General features: G+C 49.3%; 3 non-coding genes across 3 annotated transcripts; all 3 read right to left on the bottom strand.

Moving 5' to 3' along the window:
• Nucleotides 1-3,282: 3,282 nt before the first annotated feature.
• On the bottom strand, nt 3,283-3,356 carry trnai-aau (transfer RNA isoleucine (anticodon AAU)). Its single transcript has one exon. It is a non-coding gene; the product is annotated as a tRNA-Ile (tRNA).
• Nucleotides 3,357-16,281: 12,925 nt separating this feature from the next.
• On the bottom strand, nt 16,282-16,363 carry trnas-aga (transfer RNA serine (anticodon AGA)). The gene has a single exon. It is a non-coding gene; the product is annotated as a tRNA-Ser (tRNA).
• Nucleotides 16,364-22,927: 6,564 nt separating this feature from the next.
• trnas-gga (transfer RNA serine (anticodon GGA)) lies at nt 22,928-23,009 on the bottom strand. Its single transcript has one exon. It is a non-coding gene; the product is annotated as a tRNA-Ser (tRNA).
• Nucleotides 23,010-26,800: the final 3,791 nt, after the last annotated feature.

The following is a 26,800-nucleotide window of genomic DNA, read 5'->3' as shown; positions in this document are numbered from 1 at the left end:
GTTATAATGTTCATGATAAAACATAAAAATTGCCACTGTTGAATGGATTAAGCAAATTTATAGAAACGTTCATTAGCTGAGACGGCGCGAGATCCCGCTGAGGAGAGAGGTGTGCCTGTTGAAGTCGTGACAAGTTGCTCTACTGATTTTATTTTGTTCGCACAGCTGGTTTTGAATAAATCCTGCTCCAGTGGCAAAACAGCGGTGACCCCCATCTCATCTGTACACAACACAACGCAGAGTTTGATCCCAGTGAGACAAGAGAGGGTCGGCTAGGCCGGCTACAGAGGGACGAATAAAGGTATATCTAATCTAATCTAATGAACTACAATTCTGAAAGTTGATGTGGTGTCGATTGGCCAAAGGGGAATTCAAAACAGAGGCTCGTGGCCCATAACCGTTTATGTGGTAGCTGGAGACTTCAACCAGTGAAATCCATCCATTTTCTGTGCCGCTTATTCTCATCAACGGACTGTATTCCCCACCCGTTACCAGCATGGGGACATTCCAACCCAAGATGAGAACAAACTGGACCAGGTACACAGCAACTTGCCTGGCACAGACCCAGAGTCACACTGCCCCTACTTTTAGCCCAGACTGAGGTCCACTTTTGCAGCTGAACTAGCTCAGTTGGGAGAGCGTTAGACTGAAGATCTAAAGGTCCCTGGTTAAAGCCTTCAAGCTTTCAGCATAATCCTAATTTGCCTTGTGACTTGGAAAAAGGACCTTAACTTCAAAATCCCGCCCATCCAGCCAACCTTGAGTCCACCAAGACATCAAGGTGAGCCTGAGGTTGGCTCAGGTGCTTTTATCACAGCTAGCTTTTAAACCCTTCAAGCCTCATTTCTAATTGTGATTTCTTGTTTTGTTGAAGAAAAGCCCATTATTTCTGGAACATGTTCAATGAACTACAATTTTCCCTCCAAAGGAGAAATCTTTGTCAATTTGGACAATTGTCAATCCGCCCCCACTTTGGACACATCGTCGTGATTCATTGTTTGGCAACTACTTTGTGACTCCACCAGTCCTCTAAACAGCCCATTCCCCATTGATCCCCATTCACATGTAAAAGATCCCCGGTTCAAAACTGGGTGGAAACACGGCCGTTCAATTCGTACAAAAACATGGGAACAAGGACATGTGCTTGATCTCTGAAGGTGTGTACACGAGCAACTGTCCCAGTTTGGACACACAATACATATTCCCCAGATGAGTGATTGAGTGCATCACTGGCCTGCATGGAGTGGCTCAGAGGAAGGAGGTGGCCGCTGTGGTGTCACTGCATGTGTGGCAAAGTGAGCGGGGTAGGTAGTTTGCTAACAACTTCACCTGGGGACTTTCACCCCTGGATGTAACAGGTTTGATCAATCACAAACTCTACATTAATCCCCCAAAACCCACAGAACAAGATCGTGATTTACAATTATAAAAGTAGTTATTTTATGAAACGATTCTCTTAAAATGAGCCACAAACCATGAATAATACAAAGAAAGTGGTGATGGGAGAAGTTATCAAAAAGAAAAGAGGCCTGGGCTGGGGCTTACCACGACAGCGGTAACATAAAGGGAGGGATCCAAACCACACTGCACCCGTGACTCAGCAAACCAAAAGTGGAAAAAAAGTGACACAGGGAAACCGCTGCCGCTCTGGGCCCTCTGCACCTGCCAACAAAAAAGAACGTCCTTAAAAGCATAAAAACAAGGCAACCCTCATACACACTTCAGTAATTAAAAGTCAATTTCAAGAGGGGTCTGTCAAAGAGGGATTCAGGTAACCCTCTCTGGGTTTATGCTGACACTGTTGTCCAGGCTGTATTGCCACTGCTTGACTGGAGGAGGAAGAGGATAGGGAAAGAGAGAGGCAGGTCCCGGAATCAACACCTCCAAGATCGACTGAGGTCTTAAACTGCCCACATGGACAAGCCAAATATCTTCAGGACGAAAGACTTCATGGTCAGACAAGACAAAGGTTGAGCCAGCCACCTGAAGGTTAGATTTTTGATCTGAGTGTCTGATTCAAATCCCTGTTCAGGTGACCAGTGATAGGGTCTGAGGTCCACTAGCAAACATCTCCTTTTTGCCATCAAAATAGAAGGGCAACAGGACAATCCCTTGGTATTTTATGGAAACGAGCGAGGTGCCTGGCTTTTAACTGGAACTGGAAAGACTTGTGTAGCCCCGCTCACAAACCAAGTGTCTTCCTCACATGCACATGTTGCCAGCTGATCCTTGAGATCAGCTGTCACAGTCATTTGGGGAACTCATCCTGGTCCACGTTTACCTCTGATTTGTATTTGAACTCAAGTAAGCAAGTAAACAAGTAATCATACACTAACTGGTAAAGGACAACACAGTTGAAACGTTTGATTGCTGCAGGGTAAGTCGGTTCCACCAAGACTTGAACTTAGATCACTGGATTCAAAGTTCAGGGAGCTAACCATTAGACCATGGAACCTTCAAGGGTAGAGACAGCGCCAGATCCTGAAGTACATCCTGTCAGATTACATTAGAGTTGATATAACTTCACTGATGGTATTGTTCTGGGAATTGTGTAGAAAAGAAGTCCAAGGGCAGGGAGGGCTCGTTCGAGGATTGAAGTCTGGACCTCTCGCACCCTAAGCGAGAATCATACCACGAGACCAACAAGCCCCTGTTTGGACAAATACCTGTGGTCCATATTTCCCGGACAACGCCGCACTGGCGAGTGAGGGCCGAGGTTTGTTGATAAAGGCTTTTTTGTTCCTTCACGGTCCGCATTCTCTGCATCGTGGTCTACATTTTGGGTAGAGGATAATGGGGTCTACTTCCCCCATTGATCTGCTCCTTGCAGTCTTGACAATGGAGCCGCCCACTCCCATTGATCTACTTCATGCAGTCATGGTGGGCGAGAGGTTTGCCGCCGCTCTGCTTTACCATGCTGTTTTTTTACATTACCTTTTTTACCAGCTGATCCTTGACATCAGCTGTCACAGAGATTTGCGTCATTTGGGGAACTCATCCTGATCCACGGTTACCACTGATTTTTGGACTCAAATCAACAAGTAAATAAGTAATCATACACTAACTAAAAGAAAGCAGTTGAAACGATTGATTGTTTGATGGGGTCGCCCACCCCCATTGATCTGCTTCATGCAGTCACGGTGGGCGAGAGGTTTGCCGCTGCTCTGCTTTGGCATGCTGTTTTCTTTACCTTTCCCCGGTATTTCTGTGGTCTTGTCGAGGGTGTTTGACAGGTGGTTGTCGCTGTGGGCTTTTGTTGTTCCTGGAGGACATAAAGAAGAGTGGCCAGTACGGGGGTTAAACCCGTGACCTTGGCGTTATTAGCACCACGCTCTGACCAACTGAGCTAACCGACCACAGGGCACCAGTGCATCAAATGTTTCCAGCTCAAATCAACTAACTCATCCTTAACAGACCGCATTCTCTGTGCTCGTGGTCGAAATTTTGGTTCTCGGACAATGGGGTCACCTGCCCCCATTGATCATGCAGTCACGGTGGGCGAGAGGTTTGCCGCTGCTCTGCTTTGCCATGCTGTTTTCTTTACCATTCCCCGGTCGATTGGCGGCCTTGATGGGGGTGTTTCGCAGTTGACTGGGTTTTGCGCTGTTTGTTATGGGGACTGGGGGGGTTTGGGCCTGGGCTTTTGTTGCCGCCATGCTGTTTTCCTTGTGGTGCTTTTGTTGTTCCTTCACACTACGCATTCTCTGCACTCGTGGTCTGAAGAGAATAATGGGGTCTTGGTGACTAGGAGGTTTGTTGCCGCTCTGCTTTGACATGCTGTTTTCTTTACCTTTCCCCGGTCTTGCCGAGGGTGTTTCACAGGTGGGTGGGTTGTGTGATGTTGGTTATGGGGGCCGTTAAGTTGCCGCTGTGGGCTTTTGTTGTTCCTGGAGCACATAAAGAAGAGTGGCTAGTACGGGGGTTGAACCCGTGACCTTGGTGTTATTAGTACCACGCTCTGACCAACTGAGCTAATCGGCCACAGGACACCATTGATATGTTTTGTGTTTTTTTTATTTTATGTACCCCGAAGCAGACTCAATCGCTATGCTGGGGTCTGAGGGCGATAAGTGGGGACCTGGTGGACACCTTGTTTGTCCTCTTGACAGGTATTCCGGGACAGTTTAACAAATGGCTTTTGATGATGTAACAAGCTAAAACAAGGAAAACAGACTGTTAAGCGTGCCTGGGAGCATGCCCCTTATTGCAAATAGTTCCCGCTGTGATTTCCGCCGAGTGTCAGGTTCAAACTCCTGTGACACTTTTGAAAACACCTAAATACAGAAATACAGAAGAGACAGACAACAATATTCAAAGTTTCTCGCAGCGAGGAGAGTGAAACAACATACCCAGTGACATGCCGCTCCACTCTGAGCCATTCATGCTCCTCTCTTTTTATTTCCTTTAGGAGGTCCCTAATACATGGTCGTGCAACTCTAAGGGGAGGGGGAAGCAAGCAGTTGCACAAGCTGTATTTGTTGTCTATGTGTGTGTGTGTGTATGTGAGAATAATTACTTTTTGTGCATGTGTTCTTATCTTGGCACATTTTGCATGATGAAACTTCTTCAAGGTTGCTGCTGACACCTGCAAGATTAGTGGTGTTGTGAGCAGCTGGTCAGCGTCTGGGAATGCTGCTTCAAAACACTCAAGACTATTGTCTATTGTCAAAGCAAACGGATATAAGGGTGATAACTTAACACTATAATAATTTAATTTACATTTTATTCTAACACGAGTGTCCCTGATGAATACCTCCACTGCTCCAGAAGCAGCCTCGGCTAATTGTAGGCCATTCGCCATATCGCACCCCGAGGTTACAGAGGTCAAAGTTAAGCCCATATTCAGCAGCACAGTGCCATCCTTCCATCCATCGATTTTCCTCCGCTTATCCGGGTCCGGGTCGCGGGGCAGCAGTCTTCGTAGGGAAGCCCAGATTCCCGGTCCCCGGCAACCTCCTCCAGCTCCACCGGGAGGACACCAAGGCGTTCCCAGGCAAGCTGTGAGACATAGTCCCTCCATAGTCCCGGGTGGGCATGCCCGGAACACCTCACCAGGGAGGCGTCCGGGAGTCAGGATTACAGGAAAAACAGGAAACAGGATATCTTTGGTTTAAAGCCCAGCGATGCCTTGCCTGTGTTTCAGCGATTCCTGCGCTGATTTTTTTGTCTCTCCAACTGAAACAAATGTTTTGAATCCGAAGTCTTGTTTTGTTGAACAAATTCCCATCAATTCCAATGTCATATGTAGTATACATGTCATATGTACTACAATGCTCTCTACAAAGGCACAACCATTGTGAATTTGGACATTTGCGGCGCTAAGAAAACAGACCACAATAGCAAGACAAAGGACATTGGGGTTAAACATTTGAGGGAAGAGGCCCACAACTTACCGCCTGAACAAGGAATTGAACCCTGGACCCTCAGATTAAAAGTCTGCCACCCAGGCCTTTAGTCTCGACAACAACAAAAGCAACATACACCTGGACCCGGATTTGAACTGTTGTTGCGGCAACCGTAATGCAGCGTACTAACCACTATACAATTACAGCTATAAGCTACTTCTTCAAAAAAGGGTTACTGTGTCAAAGCAATGATCATATAGTGGTTCGTACTCTGCGTTGTGGTCGCACCCGGCTCATGGCATGTGTGTGTTGCTTTTGTTATTCTATTGTCTGAAAAGACTTCTCTCTGGACCCAAATTTTCTCTTTGCAAATGAGTGACAATCCAGAACCGAACCTTAAACTACAGGTTCGGTGTGGTACAGGTGAATGGCTAGTGGCGCAGTGGCTGACGCATCTGACTATGGGTTAAAAGATTATAGGTTCAACTCCTTGCTTGCTCGGCAACCTTTTCAATTGACCAGAATCAAGTTTTTCTCGCAGACGAATTAGAATCAGCTGGAATGAGCAGTCTGCACCTCTGAGTCTGAGTTCATGGTTCTCACCCAAAAAAGGATAATTTACAGCTGTAATCGTATAGTGTTTAATACTCATTGCTGTGTCCGCACCAACCCCGGGTCATGGCAGGTGTATAGTCGGTGCCACTGTGGTCTGTGGTCTTGGCTGCCAGAAACTGAAGCCATCAGGTGACGAAGGAGCACATCTGGCAGCAGTGCCTTCTAACCTTTATGGTCAGAGTCAGGGCGGACATGTCAGTCTTGTTGTCACGGTTCGGCATGTCTGTGTTGCGGTGCGACCCCACGATGCAGAGAGCAGGACCGAAAGCAGGTAAAAAAAATTTATTTTAGCTATAATTGCAGCAGTAGGAAAAAGGCAACTCAGGTAGCAGAAGGACAAACTAACAATGGTCCCACACAGGGAGACGCACACACCTGAACTAAACAGTGTCAGGTTCAAACTCCTGTGACACTTGTAAAAACACTTAAATACAGAAATACAGAAGAGACAGACTACAATATTCAAAGTTTCTCGCAGCGAGGAGAGTGAAACGACATACCCAGTGACATGCCGCTCCACTCTGAATATGCAGTTCATACTCTCTTTTTATTCTCTTTCGGGGGTCCCTACTACATGGTCGTGCAACTCTAAGGGGGGGTGGAGAAGGCAGTTGCACAAGCTGTATTTGTTTGTCTATGTGTGTGTGTATGTGAGAGCAATTACTTTTAATGTTTTATGAGTTCTTATTTTGACACATTCTTGCAGGATTAACATGAGCATCTGCAGAGTCGCTGTTGGTGCATCCAGGCACCTCCAGGACCTGGGGATTGCTGGGGGTCTCTGATCACGGTCACGGGAACATTCCTTCTTCAGCACATTCAAACACTTTCTACTGTCTAAGCAAATGGATATAAGGGTGATAACTAACAAAATAATACTTGTATCTACATTTTATTCTAACAAACAGACACTCAAATTAGGGACAGGTGTGGGTGACTATGACAACGGAGGCAGACGAGGCAAAACAGGAAGTCAAAGACAAAATAAGAGCGTGCAAAAAAGAAACCAAAGCCCAGACCGGAAACTCAAACCCAAACCCAAAACTGTCACTTGGGAACCCACACAGGGCGTGACAGTACACCCCCCTCAAGGACGGATCCCAGTTTTATTATATATATATACGTATATATATATATATATATATATATATACGTATGTGTGGGTGTGCGTGTGTGTATATGGCTATGTAGATATACGGGGGGGGGGGGGCTCTGCGGGGGTCTGGCGCAGGGCGTTCCATCTCTACCGCCCGGTCCTCCATGGGGCAGTGTGCCCGGGCCTCTTCTGTCCTGGCCGGGGCGGTCCTATGTCGGTGGTCAGGCCTGGGGTTACCTGGGGTTACCTGGGGCGGGCCGGGTTCTGCTTCCTGGGGGTGTGTGGGGGGCGGGGGGGGGGGGGGGGGGCCTCCGGCCGTGGGCAGGCTCCCTTCCGGTTAGCGGGGGCGCCCCTGTACCCACAGGTGTGTGGCCTTCGATGCCCTTCTGCCCTAGTGGGGTATGGTCTTCCGCTGGTCACGGGGGTGCGGCTCTCCTCCGGCTTGCTGGTACCCTGTTGCCGGTTGGGATTGCTCCTCCATGACCTCTTTAGATTAGATTAGATTCAACTTTATTGTTATTGCTCATGTCACTGGTACATGGCAACAAAATGCAGTTAGCATCCAACCAGAAGTGCAATTTTATAAGTACCTTAGTAGTAAGTATGGACAGATCTATGTAAATAAAACTATAACAGGCTATGACTATAATACAGTGAGAATATGTACAGGGATATAAATGACTATAATATGGCTATTGTAGATCATACAGATTATAAACAGTATGGATATGACAATATATAACAGTAATATGTACAGTATTGCAGTAAAGTGACTAGAGTAGAGTATGGTTATTGCAGATTATATAAATTATAAACAGTATGTCACGCCCTGCGTGAAGTCCTGCGTGACAGTTGGTTTATGTTCTCGGTTTAGGTTTTGGTTTCCGTTTTGGAACTCTTATTTTGTAGTTAACTTCCTGTTTTGTCCTGCCGTCCTTGGTTGCCATAATCGTTCACACCTGTCCCTAATTTGTGTGGGTATATAGTTCAGGTGTGCGCTTCTCCCTTCGTGGGATCATTATCGTTTGTCTGCCAGCAAGTTGTGTTGCCTTTTTTCTCGCTGCTACAACTTATGCTAAAAATAAATATTATTTACCGGCATTTGGTCCTGCTCTCTGCATCCTGGGGTCGCACCGCAACACAGTGATGCCGAATCGTGACAGAATAATCCCACCAAAAGATGACGACCTCGCGGAGAATGCTTTCTGGACCTGGCAGCTTGTCAAAGCCATGGAAGACGAGGATATGGCGAGACCGCCTTGGGAACTGGAGAACACGGTGCGCGGGCCGGACGACACGCTCGTCTCAATGGCGTGGTTTTGTCCCGGACCCACCGGCAACACTCCAGACCGTCCGCGACGCCGACGCAAGCCGCGGCGCCGGAAGAAGCCCTGCTCGTCCTCTCCACGCCGAGCTAAGGTACCCCCGCCCTCCTACTCTGCTGGTTTCGACGAACTCGACGGAGATGTCGAGTTCGACGAGTGGACCCGGCATTTTTTCAAGGAGTTGGAGCAGGCGTGTGCGAGGTACACGCCGAAGGAGCTGGAGACCATGGTATGGGGGCCGGACTACATGCTAGTGCCGATGGCTTCACACGCTGCACACCCTCCGACGCGATGGCGTCGCCAAGAGGTGTGGCCGCCCTCTTCCGCCTCGCCATGTCACGCCACTGCACAGCACTACCCTCTCGCTGTTGCCGAGTCACAGCCCGTCGGGCGTTCCCTGACGGCTCCCGTGGCAAGTGGCAAGGCTCCCCGGATTCCTCCAGTTCCCAAGCCACGCAGCCCCAGGTGTCCCCAAGACCCGGCTCCCGTGCCAAGCTGCGTGGCCTCACAGTTTCCTCCAGTTCCCAAGCCACGCAGCCCCAGGTGTCCACAAGACCCGGCTCCCGTGCCAAGCTGCGTGGCTTCACAGATTCCTCCAGCTCCCAAGCCACGCAGCCCCAGGGGGTTCCAAGACCCGGCTCCCGTGCCAAGCTGCGTGGCCTCACAGATTCTGCCAGTTCCCAAGCCACGCAGCCCCAGGGGTGTCCAAGACCCGGCTCCCGTGCCAAGCTGCGTGGCCTCTTGGATTCCTCCAGTTCCCAAGCCACGCAGCCCCAGGGGTGTCCAAGACCCGGCTCCCGTGCCAAGCTGCGTGGCCTCTTGGATTCCTCCAGTTCCTAAGCCACGCAGTCCCAGGTGTCCCCAAGACCTGGCGCCCGTGCCCAAGCCGCGCAGCCCGAGGGGTTCTCAAGACCCGGCTCCCATGCCAAGCTGCGTGGCGTCCCTGATCCCGCCCATGCCCAAGCCGCGCAGCTTCAGGACCAAACAAGTGGCTGTGGCCGGGACTGCTGACCTGGAGGAGCCAGTGACCCTCCTCCAAGCCTCCCTCCTCCCTGCCCTGGGTTCGGCCCCCTCGGATTACGGCGTCTGGGATCCGCCTTCGAGAGGGGGGGCTGGTACCACCTGCTGGGCTACGGTGGAAGCACAGCCCAGCCCGCCGATGGAAGGGGAGGATGGCGCCACCGGCTGGGGGAGTGAGGAGGCACAGCCCTCTCCACCTGCAGGACGAGCAGCAGGGCTTGCGGGAGCAGATGGACAGGCTCTGGCAGGGACCACGCCTGCTGCTTCGCCGTCGCCGCGTCAGGGTCGGACGCCTGCTTCTTCGCGTCGGGATCGGACGCCTGCTTCTTCGCGTCGGGATCGGACGCCTGCTTCTTCGCGTCGGGATCGGACGCCTGCTTCTTCGCGTCGGGATCGGACGCCTGCTTCTTCGCGTCGGGATCGGACGCCTACTTCTTCGCGTCGGGATCGGACGCCTGCTTCTTCGCGTCGGGATCGGACGCCTGCTTCTTCGCGTCGGGATCGGACGCCTGCTTCTTCGCGTCGGGATCGGACGCCTGCTTCTTCGCGTCGGGATCGGACGCCTGCTTCTTCGCGTCGGGATCGGACGCCTGCTTCTTCGCGTCGGGATCGGACGCCTGCTTCTTTGCGTCGGGATCGGACGCCTGCTTCTTCGCGTCGGGACCGGACGCCTGCCTCTTCGCGTCGGGACCGGACGCCTGCTTCTTCGCGTCGGGACCGGACGCCTGCTTCTTCGCGTCGGGACCGGACGCCTGCTTCTTCGCGTCGGGACCGGACGCCTGCTTCTTCGCGTCGGGACCGGACGCCCGCTTCTTCGCGTCGGGACCGGACGCCTGCTTCTTTGCCGTCTCCGCGTCGGGGCCGGACGGCCTCTAGACTTTCGGCCGGAGACATGGTTCTACACCCAGGGCGCCCGCCTGAGGAAGCCTACCTCGCGCTTGGTCGAGGGCGCCCCCCGGAAGGCGTTTACCAACCCAACCATTCCCTCCATCACTTGGAGGGGTCTTGCTGGCTCCGCCGGGCCTGCCGCCCCGGCCGGCCCCCAGAAGGGTTCCGTCGGCGACCCACCTCCGGTCCCCCCACCACCCATCCCTCTTTGACTACTATTTGTTTTGGACGTCTGGGATCCGTCCTTGAGGGGGGTGTACTGTCACGCCCTGCGTGAAGTCCTGCGTGACAGTTGGTTTATGTTCTCGGTTTAGGTTTTGGTTTCCGTTTTGGAACTCTTATTTTGTAGTTAACTTCCTGTTTTGTCCTGCCGTCCTTGGTTGCCATAATCGTTCACACCTGTCCCTAATTTGTGTGGGTATATAGTTCAGGTGTGCGCTTCTCCCTTCGTGGGATCATTATCGTTTGTCTGCCAGCAAGTTGTGTTGCCTTTTTTCTCGCTGCTACAACTTATGCTAAAAATAAATATTATTTACCGGCATTTGGTCCTGCTCTCTGCATCCTGGGGTCGCACCGCAACACAGTGATGCCGAATCGTGACACAGTATGATCAATGAATCAACAAGATGGTAATATGTACAATAGTACAATAGTGCAATGAAGTGATGGGGGGGGGCATAGATCAGCGGGGGGATGTAAGTAGTGGAAGGGGTGGGCAATGGGGGGCAGAGTTCAGCAAGGAGACAGCTGTTGGGAAAAAGCTGTTCCTGAACCTGGTGGTTCTTGTCCGTAAACTCCTATAGCGCCTCCCTGAGGGTAGGAGGGCAAACAGTCTGTGTGCTGGGTGGTAGGAGTCCTTAGCAATTTTGGATGCCCTCCTGAGACAACGCTTCCTGTAGATGTCCCCGATGGCAGGAAGTGGGGCTCCGGCAATGCGTTGGGCAGATTTGACTACTCTTTGCAATGCCTTCTGGTCCGCGACAGAGCAGTTCCCATACCAGGCTGTGATGCAACTGGTTAGGATGCTCTCAATTGTGCATCTGTAGAAGTTCACCAGGATGTCTGAAGAGAAGTGGTTCTTCTTCAGGGTCCTCAGGAAGAAGAGGCGCTGGTGAGCCTTCTTGACCAGGCTGGAACAGTTGGTAGTCCAGGAGAGGTCCTGTGAGATGTGGATCCCCAAGAATTTGAAGCTGGCCACACGCTCCATTGTCTCACCGTTGATGTAGATTGGTGGATGGATGCTGGTCTCTTCGGGGAGTTGCTTCGGGGGTGGGTCTTGGGGAGTCGGCCCTGGCTTTGCCCACACCCACGGGGCCTGAAGATCTCTGGCGGTGGGGGCTTGACCTGGCTGCGCAGGGCGGGGTTTGCTGGGTGGTAGAAGGCAGTCTCTCTCCTTTTGTCATTTTCAGTGACAATTACACATTCACACACTCGCATTTACATACACAAGCACGCTTACGCACACTTATATGAATATATACACAGAAGTACACACCTCCATATGGACACTCACAGCACATGGGTGCTTCTCTATACAATCTACCATATTATCCCTGATGTCTATATGCTATTGGTATGCTATTATTACAGTAATAATGATGTCAAGCAGTGAGATTTTAATTACTGTAACTGTATGGCTGTAATTGTGTTTACTATCATGGTTCATGTCTTCATTGTTACTATTACTACTGGTAAGTTGGACTGTTTCATTTCACTGATATCATCTCTATTGTGACCCTTAGCCATCATTGACATTTAACTGTTCTGTTTGTCACTGTTGTTGTTATGGGCATTCTTGTTGCTGCTGTTTTTGTCTCTCTCTCTACTGCCCCCCCACCGACCCCATTTTCTCTTCTTTTCTGTTCTTCTTCTTGCTCCGGTCCGGTCGCTCCAAATGCGCATAACAAAAACATCAAATAACGGCAAATAAAATTTCATGGTACAGGGGAAGTTGTAGCCAACACCTTTCCTGACAGAGCAAATCTGTTTAGCATGTAAGGGCATTTAGATCAACAATACTATCTGCCCCAATGGCTGGACGGGACAAAAAAAAGGACAGATCCTAGACGTCCAAAACAGTTACAAGTCAAAGAGGGATGGGTGGTGGGGGGGGCCGAGGGTGGGTCGCCGACGGGACCCTTCTGGAGGTCAGCCGGGGCAGCAGGCTCCTGAACCTGGGCTCTTGCAGGGAGTGGTGAAGCAGGCGGCGTCCAGGCCTGACGCGGCGATGGTGAAGCAGGCGGCGTCCGGGCCTGACGTGGCGACGGTGAAGCCAGGCGGCGTCCGGGCCTGACGCGGCGATGGTGAAGCCAGGCGGCGTCCATGCCAGAGCCTCTCCATCTGCTCCAGCAAGCCCTGCTCCTTGTCTTGCAGGTGGAGTGGGCTGTGCCTCCTCACTCTCCCAGCAGGCGGCGCTATCCTCCCTTTCCATCAGTGGGAAGCACAGCCCAGCAGGTGGTACTAGCCCCCCCTCTTGAAGGCGGATCCCAGACGCCGTCATCAGCGGGAGCCGAAACATGGGTAGGGAGGAGGGAGGCTTGGAGGAGGGTCACTGGCTCCTCCAGGTCAGCCGTCCCAGCCGCAGCCACTTGTTTGGGCTTGAAGCTGCATGGCTTGAGCACAGGAGGAATCAGTGACGCCGCGCGGCTTGGCACAGGAGCCGGGTCTTGGGAACCCCTGGGGCTGCGCGGCTTGGGCACAGGCAGAATCCAGGACGCCACACAGCTTGGCACGGGAGCCGGGTCTTGGGAACCCCTGGGGCTGCACGGCTTGGGCACAAGCAGAATCTGAGACGCCACGCAGCTTGGCACGGGAGCCGGGTCTTGGGAACCCCTGGGGCTGCGCGGCTTGGGCACCGGAGGACTCTGGGCCATCACGCAGCTTGGCACGGGAACCGGGTCTTGAGAACACCTGGGGCTGCGTGGCTTGGGCACTGGAGGAATCCGGGACGCCTCGCCGTTTGGCATGTGAGCCGTCGGTGGGTGCACGACGGGCTGCGACTCAGCAACAGCGAGAGGGTAGAGCTGTGCCGTGGCGTGACATGGCGAGGCAGAAGAGGGCGGCCACACCTCTTGGCAACGTGCCGTGCGTTGGCGACGCCGCCAAGTCGGAGGGTGTGCAGCGGAAGCCATGGGCACTCGCGTGCAGTCTGGCCCACATACCATGGTCTCCAGCTCCTCCGGCATGTACCTCGCACACGTCCGCTCCAACGCCTTGAAAAACTGCCGGGTCCACTCGTCGAACTCGAGATCGTCGTCGGGGCCAGCAGGGCATGAAGACGGGTGCACCTTGGCTTGGCGTGGAGGGGAGAATGAGCGTGGCTTCGCCTTCCGGCGCCACGGCCGGTCTGGAGTGTCGTCGGTGGGTCCGGGATAAAACCACGCCATTGAGACGAGCGTGTCGTCCGGCCCGCGCACCATGTCCTCCAGTTCCCATGGCAGTCTCGCCATCTCCTCATCTTCCAAGGCTTTGAAACGCTGCCAGGTCCAAAAATCATTCTCCGCGAGGTCGTCATCTCTTGGTGGGATCATTCTGTCACGGTTCGGCATGTCTGTGTTGCGGTGCGACCCCAGGATGCAGAGAGCAGGACCGAAAGCAGGTAAAAATATTTATTTTGCTATAATTGCAGTAGTAGGAAAAAGGCAACTCAGGTAGCAGAAGGACAAACTAACAACGATCCCACACGGGGAGACGCACACACCTGAACTAAAAAGACACTCAAATTAGGGACAGGTGTGGGTGACTATGACAACGGAGGCAGACGAGGCAAAGCAGGAAGTCAAAGACAAAATAAGAGCGTGCAAAAAGGAAACCAAAGCCCAGACCGGAAACTCAAACCCAAACTGTCACTTGGGAACCCACACAGGGCGTGACACTTGTGCCTTAACTCACATTTTCTCTACTGTAATTAAGGACTGTCATGCTCACTGGAAGCTTCATTTATGCATATCTTTGCTTTGGCGCCTTTTTTGTCTTCACTAGATTAAGGCTGCACCATTCTGGGAAAAATTGTGCATGATGATTGTCTTGCTTAGAATTGACTTTGGAATTGTCTTGTTCTGCTTTAAAGAAACTTCCAAAGGTCGATCTGCCATTCTTGAAGGACTGACAATAATCCATCAGTGCTTGCTCATTGGACATTCCATTCATGAGCGTAATAAAGACAAGCCACAGGAAAGAAGCTGATTATTGATGCCAGTTAGCCTTGCTGATAGTATCTGCTGACAGAGAACCTATTTGAAATGATTATTTATGCATTGCAGTGAAAATTAATGTTCTACAAATCCAGTCTAGGATTTGGATTGATATAGGTTTATTTTAAACATTTCTGTCACTTATTACCTCAGGTTTTGTCGATTGTGACCAAATGACCAAACTCCAATATAGATGGTGTTTGATTTAAGTTGCATTATTCAGATCATAAACTTGTTTTGTGGCAGTAGTGCAGCCCTTCTTAATGAGTGTCCCTGAGTCCAAATAGATATATACAGAAGCGGTAAAAGATAATGCAGATACAATTTCCTTTGTGTGCTGATTTTAGATTTTCCAGAATAAAGTTTTTTTCTGTCATCACAAAAAAATACAAATTTGATTGTGGGGTATGGTGTGGAACTAGTTAATAGGTTAAGCTCATAATTAGTTCTATTTGGGAAAATATGTTTATTTAATAATGTGGAGATATTTTAGAGTTGGAGCTTATTTTGATTCACAGTATTTCGATGACTAATGTCTTTCAATCCATGCACTGGTCTTTTCCTGTCTGTTAACACCAGGACACTGACCGAGAAGTGGAGCAGACGAAGGGCCTCACTGTGGGTATCCTCACCGTGCTGGAGGATGATGACAACTGAGCGCCTCAAAGTGTGAGTGTTGCTGCTGTTGTGGAAGAAAAGATTGTCCTTCAAGATCTCCCTGACCTGCCAACACTGCTTTTGCTTACCTCTTTGGACTGATCTATGCTTTACACCTCAAGTACCCGAAGGATCTCAGGTACACATTTGAAACTGTTCAGAAGGTTTTCATGGAACTTGGTACAGACCTCTCTGCAAAGGTCCGATCTCTCGAAAACAAACTCCTTCAGTGAATCCACAAGTTCTGGATCTGAAGTTGTTGACCTCTAAAAGTTCCCTTCTGTCCAGCCAACACCATGTTTTATGCTTTGGCTTCCTAGTTGTGTATCATACAGCTTCTGTATGGTCTTGTATAAAGGACTTATGCTTGATATTTTGAGGCCAGAAGTTCGTGCACTCGGTAGATTAAGATTCACACTTGTGTATCATATGGGTTCTGTATGGTCTTGTATAAAGGACCTATGTTTGATATTTTAAGACCAGACATTATGGTGCTCAGTAACCTTATTAACATATTTTTTAGATTCATAGTTATGTAGCATACTGCTTCTGTGTGGTCTTGTATCCATGACTCGTGTTTGATCTTTTATTCAATCTCAAAGTTTAAAAGTAGACAATATAGCACAAGTAAACGGCTACTATTTGAACAATTGGGTCTCATTAGTTTGCATGTACTTGGCCCTGTTGGAAGGGATTTGATGCTGGTACAGAATAAATAAATCAAAGGATCTGAATGTATATGATGCATTTGTAATTATTTATACATTTGATTATACATTATTGGTTCTAAATTACACATTTGAGCTACATTATAAACTATTGCAGTGTGCAAGTTTAAATTCCTCTTGAATTATTCTTCCACAATTTACTGGACAGTTAATATGAGTATGATTGTGATAGTGTTACTACAATGTAAAATATTAAGTTAGAATTTAAGAGGAAACCCCAATGGATTAGTTCATCGCCTTAACCACTCAGCCACAACAACTTGTCACAGAGCTGGTCTAGTGTTCCGCGACCAGGACAAAAACCACATTGGACCTCTTGTAGCAGAGGTTCGACCAACAGTTGTACCCTTCTCTCCAGCACCCTGGAATAGACATCAGTGAAGTCTTGGCACCACAAGTGGCCCCAAAACTGCACGTTGTCGGCAGGATTTGAACCTGCACGGGGATCCCCCAATGGATTTCTAGTCCATCGCCTTAACCACTCGGCCACAACAACTTGCAAAGAACCGCACCGATTATACCGTTATTTTTCAGTTGAAATGCAAGGGACCTTCAGTCAGCAACCATGAAGATCCAGGCAATTTCCTAACCACTCGGCCACAACAAATTGTCACAGATGCAGAACCTCACAGATTCTGCCGTTGTATATCAGTCGAAATGCAATGGAAAGTGTTTGCCAATTTTATGAGCAACCATGAGACTTGACAACTTGTGAGTGGTATTGCAGCTCACGGTTTTGGGGGATCTCACATGAATTCCCATGAATCCCCTGACACGTTTTCGGTCTGATGACTCCCCATGCATCGCCACCATCAGTGATGTCTTGACACCAAGAGTGCCCCCAAAACTGTATGTTGTCAGCAGGATTTGATGCGCGGGGAAACCCCAATGGATTAGTTCATCGCCTTAATCACTCATCCACAACAACTTGTCACAGAGCTGGTCTAGTGTTCCGCGACCAGGACAAAAACCACATTGGACCTCTTGTAGCAGAGGTTCGACCAACAGTTGTACCCTTCTCTCCAGCACCCTAGAATAGACTTTCCCAGGGAGGCTGAGGAGTGTGTTGCTTTGTCCAGCTCCTTTTGAGTGTCCTCCATTGTCAGCGAACCTCACAAGGTCACAGTTTTTTCCTGAACAGGGCACCACTTTAGGTTGTGTGGATGATTGGTCTTCAGCGCCAGATTAAGACTCTTTTCTCTCAGAAGGCACTGCTTGAAATCCCACAGCTGGCATTTTCCTGGTCATGTCCATTGTCTTTGACTGGAATGATGTGGCAGCAAAGGACTGTCAGATTGTACAACACAGCTGAGCCCTTCAAGAAGAAGTCAGTGCTCATGAGAGTCAGAGTTCATGTGAGAAGGTCCTTTCAGCAAAGGCCAGGATTTGAACTTGTGAGTGGTATTGCAGCTCACGGTTTTGGGGGATCTCACATGAATTCCCATGAATACCCTGACATGTTTTTGGTCTGATGACTTCCCCTGGGAAAGTCTATTCCAGGGTGCTGGGATCTCACATGAATTCCCATGAATCCCCTGACATGTTTTTGGTCTGATGACTTCCCATGGATCGCCACCATCAGTGATGTCTTGACACCAAGAGTGCCCCCAAAACTGTACGTTGTCGGCAGGATTTGATGTGCGGGGAAACCCCAATGGATTAGTTCATCGCCTTAACCACTCGGCAACAACAACTTGTCACAGAGCTGGTCTAGTGTTCCGCGACCAGGACGAAAACCACATTGGACCTCTTGTAGCAGAGTTTCGACCAACAGTTGTACACTTCTCTCCAGCACCATGGAATATACTTTCCCAGGGAGCCTTTAACCACTCGGCCACAACAACTTGTCACAGAGAAGGTCTAGTGACTTTAGGTTGTGTGGATGATTGGTCTTCAGCGCCAGATTAAGACTCTTTTCTCTCAGAAGGCACTGCTTGAAATCCCACAGCTGGCATTTTCCTGGTCATGTCCATTGTCTTCGACTGGAATGATGTGGCAGCAAAGGACTGTCAGATTGTACAACACAGCTGAGCCCTTCAAGAAGAAGTCAGTGCTCATGAGAGTCAGAGTTCATGTGAGAAGGTCCTTTCAGCAAAGGCCTTCTCAAACTATTAGCCAAGTCAGGACGTAAAGAGGGACTGTGCTGAAACCCGGGAACTTTAGATCTTCAGTCTAATGCTCTCCCAACTGAGCTATTTCAGCTGTGAAGGTGGTTCTCTGCTTTTTCCATCTCTAGTGTAACAGGTGTCCTTACACCATGACTGAAAAGGATTTAATGGATTCCCTGACATGTTTTTGGTCTGATGACTTCCCATGGATCGCCACCATCAGTGATGTCTTGACACCAAGAGTGCCCCCAAAACTGTACGTTGTCGGCAGTATTTGATGCACGGGGAAACCCCAATGGATTAGTTCATCGCCTTAACCACTCATCCACAACAACTTGTAACAGAGCTGGTCTAGTGTTCCGCGACCAGGACAAAAACCACATTTACACTCGCATTTACATACACAAGCACGCTTACGCACACTTATATGAATATATACACAGAAGTACACACCTCCATATGGACACTCACAGCACATGGGTGCTTCTCTATACAATCTACCATATTATCCCTGATGTCTATATGCTATTGGTATGCTATTATTACAGTAATAATGATGTCAAGCAGTGAGATTTTAATTACTGTAACTGTATGGCTGTAATTGTGTTTACTATCATGGTTCATGTCTTCATTGTTACTATTACTACTGGTAAGTTGGACTGTTTCATTTCACTGATATCATCTCTATTGTGACCCTTAGCCATCATTGACATTTAACTGTTCTGTTTGTCACTGTTGTTGTTATGGGCATTCTTGTTGCTGCTGTTTTTGTCTCTCTCTCTACTGCCCCCCCACCGACCCCATTTTCTCTTCTTTTCTGTTCTTCTTCTTGCTCCGGTCCGGTCGCTCCAAATGCGCATAACAAAAACATCAAATAACGGCAAATAAAATTTCATGGTACAGGGGAAGTTGTAGCCAACACCTTTCCTGACAGAGCAAATCTGTTTAGCATGTAAGGGCATTTAGATCAACAATACTATCTGCCCCAATGGCTGGACGGGACAAAAAAAAAGGACAGATCCTAGACGTCCAAAACAGTTACAAGTCAAAGAGGGATGGGTGGTGGGGGGGGCCGAGGGTGGGTCGCCAACGGGACCCTTCTGGAGGTCAGCCGGGGCAGCAGGCTCCTGAACCTGGGCTCTTGCAGGGAGTGGTGAAGCAGGCGGCGTCCAGGCCTGACGCGGCGATGGTGAAGCAGGCGGCGTCCGGGCCTGACGTGGCGACGGTGAAGCCAGGCGGCGTCCGGGCCTGACGCGGCGATGGTGAAGCCAGGCGGCGTCCATGCCAGAGCCTCTCCATCTGCTCCAGCAAGCCCTGCTCCTTGTCTTGCAGGTGGAGTGGGCTGTGCCTCCTCACTCTCCCAGCAGGCGGCGCTATCCTCCCTTTCCATCAGTGGGAAGCACAGCCCAGCAGGTGGTACTAGCCCCCCCTCTTGAAGGCGGATCCCAGACGCCGTCATCAGCGGGAGCCGAAACATGGGTAGGGAGGAGGGAGGCTTGGAGGAGGGTCACTGGCTCCTCCAGGTCAGCCGTCCCAGCCGCAGCCACTTGTTTGGGCTTGAAGCTGCATGGCTTGAGCACAGGAGGAATCAGTGACGCCGCGCGGCTTGGCACAGGAGCCGGGTCTTGGGAACCCCTGGGGCTGCGCGGCTTGGGCACAGGCAGAATCCAGGACGCCACACAGCTTGGCACGGGAGCCGGGTCTTGGGAACCCCTGGGGCTGCACGGCTTGGGCACAAGCAGAATCTGAGACGCCACGCAGCTTGGCACGGGAGCCGGGTCTTGGGAACCCCTGGGGCTGCGCGGCTTGGGCACCGGAGGACTCTGGGCCATCACGCAGCTTGGCACGGGAACCGGGTCTTGAGAACACCTGGGGCTGCGTGGCTTGGGCACTGGAGGAATCCGGGACGCCTCGCCGTTTGGCATGTGAGCCGTCGGTGGGTGCACGACGGGCTGCGACTCAGCAACAGCGAGAGGGTAGAGCTGTGCCGTGGCGTGACATGGCGAGGCAGAAGAGGGCGGCCACACCTCTTGGCAACGTGCCGTGCGTTGGCGACGCCGCCAAGTCGGAGGGTGTGCAGCGGAAGCCATGGGCACTCGCGTGCAGTCTGGCCCACATACCATGGTCTCCAGCTCCTCCGGCATGTACCTCGCACACGTCCGCTCCAACGCCTTGAAAAACTGCCGGGTCCACTCGTCGAACTCGAGATCGTCGTCGGGGCCAGCAGGGCATGAAGACGGGTGCACCTTGGCTTGGCGTGGAGGGGAGAATGAGCGTGGCTTCGCCTTCCGGCGCCACGGCCGGTCTGGAGTGTCGTCGGTGGGTCCGGGATAAAACCACGCCATTGAGACGAGCGTGTCGTCCGGCCCGCGCACCATGTCCTCCAGTTCCCATGGCAGTCTCGCCATCTCCTCATCTTCCAAGGCTTTGAAACGCTGCCAGGTCCAAAAATCATTCTCCGCGAGGTCGTCATCTCTTGGTGGGATCATTCTGTCACGGTTCGGCATGTCTGTGTTGCGGTGCGACCCCAGGATGCAGAGAGCAGGACCGAAAGCAGGTAAAAATATTTATTTTTGCTATAATTGCAGTAGTAGGAAAAAGGCAACTCAGGTAGCAGAAGGACAAACTAACAACGATCCCACACGGGGAGACGCACACACCTGAACTAAAAAGACACTCAAATTAGGGACAGGTGTGGGTGACTATGACAACGGAGGCAGACGAGGCAAAGCAGGAAGTCAAAGACAAAATAAGAGCGTGCAAAAAGGAAACCAAAGCCCAGACCGGAAACTCAAACCCAAACTGTCACTTGGGAACCCACACAGGGCGTGACACTTGTGCCTTAACTCACATTTTCTCTACTGTAATTAAGGACTGTCATGCTCACTGGAAGCTTCATTTATGCATATCTTTGCTTTGGCGCCTTTTTTGTCTTCACTAGATTAAGGCTGCACCATTCTGGGAAAAATTGTGCATGATGATTGTCTTGCTTAGAATTGACTTTGGAATTGTCTTGTTCTGCTTTAAAGAAACTTCCAAAGGTCGATCTGCCATTCTTGAAGGACTGACAATAATCCATCAGTGCTTGCTCATTGGACATTCCATTCATGAGCGTAATAAAGACAAGCCACAGGAAAGAAGCTGATTATTGATGCCAGTTAGCCTTGCTGATAGTATCTGCTGACAGAGAACCTATTTGAAATGATTATTTATGCATTGCAGTGAAAATTAATGTTCTACAAATCCAGTCTAGGATTTGGATTGATATAGGTTTATTTTAAACATTTCTGTCACTTATTACCTCAGGTTTTGTCGATTGTGACCAAATGACCAAACTCCAATATAGATGGTGTTTGATTTAAGTTGCATTATTCAGATCATAAACTTGTTTTGTGGCAGTAGTGCAGCCCTTCTTAATGAGTGTCCCTGAGTCCAAATAGATATATACAGAAGCGGTAAAAGATAATGCAGATACAATTTCCTTTGTGTGCTGATTTTAGATTTTCCAGAATAAAGTTTTTTTCTGTCATCACAAAAAAATACAAATTTGATTGTGGGGTATGGTGTGGAACTAGTTAATAGGTTAAGCTCATAATTAGTTCTATTTGGGAAAATATGTTTATTTAATAATGTGGAGATATTTTAGAGTTGGAGCTTATTTTGATTCACAGTATTTCGATGACTAATGTCTTTCAATCCATGCACTGGTCTTTTCCTGTCTGTTAACACCAGGACACTGACCGAGAAGTGGAGCAGACGAAGGGCCTCACTGTGGGTATCCTCACCGTGCTGGAGGATGATGACAACTGAGCGCCTCAAAGTGTGAGTGTTGCTGCTGTTGTGGAAGAAAAGATTGTCCTTCAAGATCTCCCTGACCTGCCAACACTGCTTTTGCTTACCTCTTTGGACTGATCTATGCTTTACACCTCAAGTACCCGAAGGATCTCAGGTACACATTTGAAACTGTTCAGAAGGTTTTCATGGAACTTGGTACAGACCTCTCTGCAAAGGTCCGATCTCTCGAAAACAAACTCCTTCAGTGAATCCACAAGTTCTGGATCTGAAGTTGTTGACCTCTAAAAGTTCCCTTCTGTCCAGCCAACACCATGTTTTATGCTTTGGCTTCCTAGTTGTGTATCATACAGCTTCTGTATGGTCTTGTATAAAGGACTTATGCTTGATATTTTGAGGCCAGAAGTTCGTGCACTCGGTAGATTAAGATTCACACTTGTGTATCATATGGGTTCTGTATGGTCTTGTATAAAGGACCTATGTTTGATATTTTAAGACCAGACATTATGGTGCTCAGTAACCTTATTAACATATTTTTTAGATTCATAGTTATGTAGCATACTGCTTCTGTGTGGTCTTGTATCCATGACTCGTGTTTGATCTTTTATTCAATCTCAAAGTTTAAAAGTAGACAATATAGCACAAGTAAACGGCTACTATTTGAACAATTGGGTCTCATTAGTTTGCATGTACTTGGCCCTGTTGGAAGGGATTTGATGCTGGTACAGAATAAATAAATCAAAGGATCTGAATGTATATGATGCATTTGTAATTATTTATACATTTGATTATACATTATTGGTTCTAAATTACACATTTGAGCTACATTATAAACTATTGCAGTGTGCAAGTTTAAATTCCTCTTGAATTATTCTTCCACAATTTACTGGACAGTTAATATGAGTATGATTGTGATAGTGTTACTACAATGTAAAATATTAAGTTAGAATTTAAGAGGAAACCCCAATGGATTAGTTCATCGCCTTAACCACTCAGCCACAACAACTTGTCACAGAGCTGGTCTAGTGTTCCGCGACCAGGACAAAAACCACATTGGACCTCTTGTAGCAGAGGTTCGACCAACAGTTGTACCCTTCTCTCCAGCACCCTGGAATAGACATCAGTGAAGTCTTGGCACCACAAGTGGCCCCAAAACTGCACGTTGTCGGCAGGATTTGAACCTGCACGGGGATCCCCCAATGGATTTCCAGTCCATCGCCTTAACCACTCGGCCACAACAACTTGCAAAGAACCGCACCGATTATACCGTTATTTTTCAGTTGAAATGCAAGGGACCTTCAGTCAGCAACCATGAAGATCCAGGCAATTTCCTAACCACTCGGCCACAACAAATTGTCACAGATGCAGAACCTCACAGATTCTGCCGTTGTATATCAGTCGAAATGCAATGGAAAGTGTTTGCCAATTTTATGAGCAACCATGAGACTTGACAACTTGTGAGTGGTATTGCAGCTCACGGTTTTGGGGGATCTCACATGAATTCCCATGAATCCCCTGACACGTTTTCGGTCTGATGACTCCCCATGCATCGCCACCATCAGTGATGTCTTGACACCAAGAGTGCCCCCAAAACTGTATGTTGTCAGCAGGATTTGATGCGCGGGGAAACCCCAATGGATTAGTTCATCGCCTTAATCACTCATCCACAACAACTTGTCACAGAGCTGGTCTAGTGTTCCGCGACCAGGACAAAAACCACATTGGACCTCTTGTAGCAGAGGTTCGACCAACAGTTGTACCCTTCTCTCCAGCACCCTAGAATAGACTTTCCCAGGGAGGCTGAGGAGTGTGTTGCTTTGTCCAGCTCCTTTTGAGTGTCCTCCATTGTCAGCGAACCTCACAAGGTCACAGTTTTTTCCTGAACAGGGCACCACTTTAGGTTGTGTGGATGATTGGTCTTCAGCGCCAGATTAAGACTCTTTTCTCTCAGAAGGCACTGCTTGAAATCCCACAGCTGGCATTTTCCTGGTCATGTCCATTGTCTTTGACTGGAATGATGTGGCAGCAAAGGACTGTCAGATTGTACAACACAGCTGAGCCCTTCAAGAAGAAGTCAGTGCTCATGAGAGTCAGAGTTCATGTGAGAAGGTCCTTTCAGCAAAGGCCAGGATTTGAACTTGTGAGTGGTATTGCAGCTCACGGTTTTGGGGGATCTCACATGAATTCCCATGAATACCCTGACATGTTTTTGGTCTGATGACTTCCCCTGGGAAAGTCTATTCCAGGGTGCTGGGATCTCACATGAATTCCCATGAATCCCCTGACATGTTTTTGGTCTGATGACTTCCCATGGATCGCCACCATCAGTGATGTCTTGACACCAAGAGTGCCCCCAAAACTGTACGTTGTCGGCAGGATTTGATGTGCGGGGAAACCCCAATGGATTAGTTCATCGCCTTAACCACTCGGCAACAACAACTTGTCACAGAGCTGGTCTAGTGTTCCGCGACCAGGACGAAAACCACATTGGACCTCTTGTAGCAGAGTTTCGACCAACAGTTGTACACTTCTCTCCAGCACCATGGAATATACTTTCCCAGGGAGCCTTTAACCACTCGGCCACAACAACTTGTCACAGAGAAGGTCTAGTGACTTTAGGTTGTGTGGATGATTGGTCTTCAGCGCCAGATTAAGACTCTTTTCTCTCAGAAGGCACTGCTTGAAATCCCACAGCTGGCATTTTCCTGGTCATGTCCATTGTCTTCGACTGGAATGATGTGGCAGCAAAGGACTGTCAGATTGTACAACACAGCTGAGCCCTTCAAGAAGAAGTCAGTGCTCATGAGAGTCAGAGTTCATGTGAGAAGGTCCTTTCAGCAAAGGCCTTCTCAAACTATTAGCCAAGTCAGGACGTAAAGAGGGACTGTGCTGAAACCCGGGAACTTTAGATCTTCAGTCTAATGCTCTCCCAACTGAGCTATTTCAGCTGTGAAGGTGGTTCTCTGCTTTTTCCATCTCTAGTGTAACAGGTGTCCTTACACCATGACTGAAAAGGATTTAATGGATTCCCTGACATGTTTTTGGTCTGATGACTTCCCATGGATCGCCACCATCAGTGATGTCTTGACACCAAGAGTGCCCCCAAAACTGTATGTTGTCAGCAGGATTTGATGCGCGGGGAAACCCCAATGGATTAGTTCATCGCCTTAATCACTCATCCACAACAACTTGTCACAGAGCTGGTCTAGTGTTCCGCGACCAGGACAAAAACCACATTGGACCTCTTGTAGCAGAGGTTCGACCAACAGTTGTACCCTTCTCTCCAGCACCCTAGAATAGACTTTCCCAGGGAGGCTGAGGAGTGTGTTGCTTTGTCCAGCTCCTTTTGAGTGTCCTCCATTGTCAGCGAACCTCACAAGGTCACAGTTTTTTCCTGAACAGGGCACCACTTTAGGTTGTGTGGATGATTGGTCTTCAGCGCCAGATTAAGACTCTTTTCTCTCAGAAGGCACTGCTTGAAATCCCACAGCTGGCATTTTCCTGGTCATGTCCATTGTCTTTGACTGGAATGATGTGGCAGCAAAGGACTGTCAGATTGTACAACACAGCTGAGCCCTTCAAGAAGAAGTCAGTGCTCATGAGAGTCAGAGTTCATGTGAGAAGGTCCTTTCAGCAAAGGCCAGGATTTGAACTTGTGAGTGGTATTGCAGCTCACGGTTTTGGGGGATCTCACATGAATTCCCATGAATACCCTGACATGTTTTTGGTCTGATGACTTCCCCTGGGAAAGTCTATTCCAGGGTGCTGGGATCTCACATGAATTCCCATGAATCCCCTGACATGTTTTTGGTCTGATGACTTCCCATGGATCGCCACCATCAGTGATGTCTTGACACCAAGAGTGCCCCCAAAACTGTACGTTGTCGGCAGGATTTGATGTGCGGGGAAACCCCAATGGATTAGTTCATCGCCTTAACCACTCGGCAACAACAACTTGTCACAGAGCTGGTCTAGTGTTCCGCGACCAGGACGAAAACCACATTGGACCTCTTGTAGCAGAGTTTCGACCAACAGTTGTACACTTCTCTCCAGCACCATGGAATATACTTTCCCAGGGAGCCTTTAACCACTCGGCCACAACAACTTGTCACAGAGAAGGTCTAGTGACTTTAGGTTGTGTGGATGATTGGTCTTCAGCGCCAGATTAAGACTCTTTTCTCTCAGAAGGCACTGCTTGAAATCCCACAGCTGGCATTTTCCTGGTCATGTCCATTGTCTTCGACTGGAATGATGTGGCAGCAAAGGACTGTCAGATTGTACAACACAGCTGAGCCCTTCAAGAAGAAGTCAGTGCTCATGAGAGTCAGAGTTCATGTGAGAAGGTCCTTTCAGCAAAGGCCTTCTCAAACTATTAGCCAAGTCAGGACGTAAAGAGGGACTGTGCTGAAACCCGGGAACTTTAGATCTTCAGTCTAATGCTCTCCCAACTGAGCTATTTCAGCTGTGAAGGTGGTTCTCTGCTTTTTCCATCTCTAGTGTAACAGGTGTCCTTACACCATGACTGAAAAGGATTTAATGGATTCCCTGACATGTTTTTGGTCTGATGACTTCCCATGGATCGCCACCATCAGTGATGTCTTGACACCAAGAGTGCCCCCAAAACTGTACGTTGTCGGCAGTATTTGATGCACGGGGAAACCCCAATGGATTAGTTCATCGCCTTAACCACTCATCCACAACAACTTGTAACAGAGCTGGTCTAGTGTTCCGCGACCAGGACAAAAACCACATTGGACCTCTTGTAGCAGAGGTTCGACCAACTGTTGTACCCTTCTCTCCAGCACCCTGGAATAGACTTTCCCAGGGAGGCTGAGGAGTGTGTTGCTTTGTCCGGCTCCTTTTGAGTGTCCGCTGTTGTCAGCGAACCTCACAAGGTCACAGTTTTTTTCCTGATCAGGGCACCACTTTAGGTTGTGTGGATGATTGGTCTTCAGCGCCAGATTAAGACTCTTTTCTCTCAGAAGGCACTGCTTGAAATCCCACAGCTGGCATTTTCCTGGTCATGTCCATTG

The sequence above is a fragment of the Doryrhamphus excisus genome, linkage group LG11 (assembly GCF_037039965.1).
Source record: "Doryrhamphus excisus strain RoL-2023G ecotype Guam linkage group LG11, RoL_Dexc_Guam_v1.1, whole genome shotgun sequence".
NCBI lineage: Eukaryota > Metazoa > Chordata > Actinopteri > Syngnathiformes > Syngnathidae > Doryrhamphus > Doryrhamphus excisus.
Note: the sequence above shows the minus strand (reverse complement) of the source record. Positions and strands in the feature narration are given on the sequence as shown.